Here is a 3,879-nt window from a genome sequence, read left to right on the forward strand (position 1 = left end):
AACACTATGCGATAAAATGACTAAGTTAAATACTAATCAAAAAAAATAATTAATAGAGTTGATTAAATAAAATGTGATAAATTAAATGAAACTCTTGAAAAGCATATAAAGTGATGAAATGTAACTTGAGTGCGAAATTTGCTTACTGGAAAAAAATTAAATAAGTTGATTTTTAAAATCCATGAAAATTTCTTAATGATAAGTGTTTATTAATGCTAAGAGTAAATTGATTCCAAGTTTTGAAATGAATTTCAGTAAAAGTTATTTTTCGGTAAGTCTATTTTTAAAATTTGCTGACATGAAGTTTTGATACTCGACTTATAATTTTAACATTTCTTGGGTACTTCATTGATGTTTAACATTTTTGTGTTATGTGTTTTATTTTACCGTAGGTAAAAATAATTAAATAAAAGTGAAATTTATAAATTGTAATGAAAATTCTGTTAATGAAATTGGTTGGTTGTAAAGTAATATTTTGGAAAAGCTGTAATGAATGATAAATAGTAAAACGCAGTAAGTAAAATAGTAAAGTATGGTAAAGTAAAATAAAATATTCAGAGGGGATTTAATTCATGAAAGTTGAAAATTTTGTTTTATTCCATCAAGAGTGTTTGCATGAAAAAAAAAAAAAATAAAGAAAGGAAAATATGATTAACTTAAATATCGATGATAAAAAATAATTATTAGAGTTAATTAAATGAAATGCGATAAATTAAGTGAAACTCATGAAAAGCATATGTAGTGATAAAATATAACTTGAGTGGGAAATTTGGTTACAGTAAAAAATTATTTAAGAAGATAATTTTTTAAAATTCATGAAAATATTTGATAGTGATAAGTGTTAATTAATACGAAAAGTAAATTGATTGTAGATTTTCGAAAATTAAATGGATAAATGTATAAAAATAATAACGTATGTGATAATTTAAAATATTAACAATGAAAAAAGAATCAAAGACGATTAAATGAATCTAAATCGTAAATGAGTTGCTATTTTAGTAAACTCAAACTAGAGTGAAAAGCATTTTAGTAGGAACATGTTAAAATCTCTTGTGCTAAGAAAAATAAATAACTTTTAAGCATAATTTTGTAACTGGAATAAATGTATGATAAAAATGATTAAGTTAAGTATTAATGAAAAAGTAATTATTAGAGTTAATTAAATGGAATGTGATAAATTCAATGAAACTCTTGAAACATATATGCAGTGTTGGAATGTAACTTGAGTGCGCAATTTGCTTACTGGAAAAAATTAATTAAGTTGATTTTTTTAAAATCTGAGAAAATTTGTTAATGATAAGTGTTAATTACTACTACGAGTAAATTGATTGCAAGTTTGACATGATTGCAAAAATTGAAGACATGATAACGTTTTGAAAAATTTGAAGGTTCGATTTCTGTCACTACTTGTGAAAAATTTCTAAGTTTAAAAATATCGGGAAAAAAAAAAAAAAACGATAAAGTAAAAACAAGCGAGAAAATGATCAAACTCTAAAATATACTAAAAAAAAAAAAAATCGAAATCACGAAAAAATAATCTAAGTCTGAAATGCTTGAAATTAGTTAAAGACTAAAAAGTTAAGAAAATAGTTAAAGACTGAAAATAATTGAAAAACGCTAAAATAGTGAAAAAAAAAAAAAAAAAATCAAAGTGCTAAATGACAGGAAAAAACGTTAAAGTTCAAAATGTGTGAAAGAATATTTAAGTTAATTATTTCTTTGAAAATTTAACAAGTAAGAAAAAATATTTTGTTGTATGAAAGTCAAAAAAAATTAGTTAAGAAAATTATTTCTTCGAAATTTTTACAAGTTAGAAAAAATATTTGTAAATTTGACAAAGAAAAATGAAATTAGTTAAGAAAATTTAACAAGTTAGAAAAAATAAAAATGATAAAGTTTGAAATGCATGAAAAAGAAAATCAAAGTTTAAAATATATTTCAAGTCCACAAAGCATTGAACCAAATCTAAAATCTCGAATGGGTTGTATTTAAATAAATCTTTACTTAAGTGAAAACTTTGTTATTATGAAAAATAATAATAATGATGATAGTTTCAATTATGAGCTGAAATTCAGTTAATGATATGCCATGATTAGTACTAAAGAGTAAATTAACTGATGGTTTTAAAATTAATTTAATTGTAATATTCGTTGTCATGGTACAGATTCACATTAAGACTGAAAGAGTAATGAAAAATATAGCATAGTGGTTAGCATACGTTTTTGCTAACTCAAAGTTTGGGTGTTCGATTCCCAACTTCAACACTCTGTAAAAATAAAAATAATTAAATTCGTAGAAATAAGAAAAATAAACCTCTCAATAGATGGCGCCACCGACGTTAAACATAGCATAAGTTAAAACATAGCAACAAGTGTTGCCAACCGAAAACTAAAAACTCTGGTTGTCATGACAACAAGTGTTGCCATTCCAAAACCGAAACTCAAACAAGTGTTGCCATCCAAAAAGTAAAAACTTTGTGGATACCATGACAACAAGTTCAAAATATTCTAAGTCCGAAAACGCGGGAAAAATATCTAAAACGCGGGAAAAACCCTCGTCACCTTCTACGGGTTCTCGCGGCGGCCCCGGTCGTGGGGAGGGTCAACCCCAAGGTCGGGAGGGGGTGGGGAGGAAGTGGAGGAGGCGGTGGAGGCGGCATCAGGGAAGCGGAGGGATTGGAGGCGGCTCATAGCCGCAGAGCCGCCTCTTGGGGCAGAACTCTCCTTTCCTCCCTACTAAGGTCTACTCAAGAAAATTAGTTTGGAAGCTTATTCCGCACAATTTAAGAGTAGTAGTACATTACAACTTCGAACTTCTAGTTCTATGTCATAAATGAATATGTTAGAAATTTAGCCGTTCAACTAGAAGAGTTGCTTCCCGGGGGCAAATACTCCCTCCAGCTCCCTAAATCCGGTCCAGTCCTGAATATGAGCATATGTACGTTCCATGCTTTTAAGGAGAAGAGACAATATGAGGAAGTGAGAAGCAAAAGGATGCAAGTAGACTATTTTAAGTTTTGAGTAAAACGCGTTTAAAGATCAGATCCTAGATAGACTTTCATTGAATTTTTTTCTAAATCAAGCTGTAATGCTCATTTAATGCACTATGAGCTCCAAAAAAATTCCTTGCTTGGCGAATTTTGTCTGGCGTTTCGGCAAATTTAGGGACGGTATTGCAAAGTTGAAAATTTTGTTTTTAGTAATGATGCATATGAGGTAGTGAAAAGCAAAGGGATGCAAGTGATAACCAGTACAAATGGTAGGTGAACCTCTCCTCTGTCTTGGGGCAAGAGATGGTACTAGTGTCCCTGGTAGGTGCTTCTGTACAGCTTGATTTAGAAAAAAATTCAATGAAAGCCTATCTAGGATCTGATCTTTAAACGCATTTTACTCAAAACTTAAAATAGTCTACTTGCATCCTTTTGCTTCTCATTTCCTCATGCTCATATTTAGGACCGGATTTAGGGAGCTGGAGGGAGTATTTGCCCCCGGGAAGCAACACTTCTAGTTGAACGGCTAAATTTCTAACATATTCATTTATTTTTTTTCCTTGAAACTAAAACTAAAGAGTAAGATTCAAAACCATTACCTAAGATAGGTTAAAATTACGTTTTTAAGACAACAATTTCGAAAAACTGCCAGGAAACATCCTCTGAACCTCATCTTTTCCATTTCGTCTCCAAAAAATGGTCTACAGTCGCGTTTTGAGGACTTCAATTTCGAAAAATTTCCGGGAGAGAGCCATCGCGCGAACTTTTTCTCATACCATCATCAAAAATCTCATAAAATTGGATTTTTAAGACTCTAATTTCAAAAATGTTCTGGAAGATGGTCCTGAACTTTTCTTCTGGCTAACATCACCGAAAATTACCCGAACTTG

Source organism: Uloborus diversus, chromosome 8 (assembly GCF_026930045.1).
Source record: "Uloborus diversus isolate 005 chromosome 8, Udiv.v.3.1, whole genome shotgun sequence".
NCBI classification, from domain to species: domain Eukaryota; kingdom Metazoa; phylum Arthropoda; class Arachnida; order Araneae; family Uloboridae; genus Uloborus; species Uloborus diversus.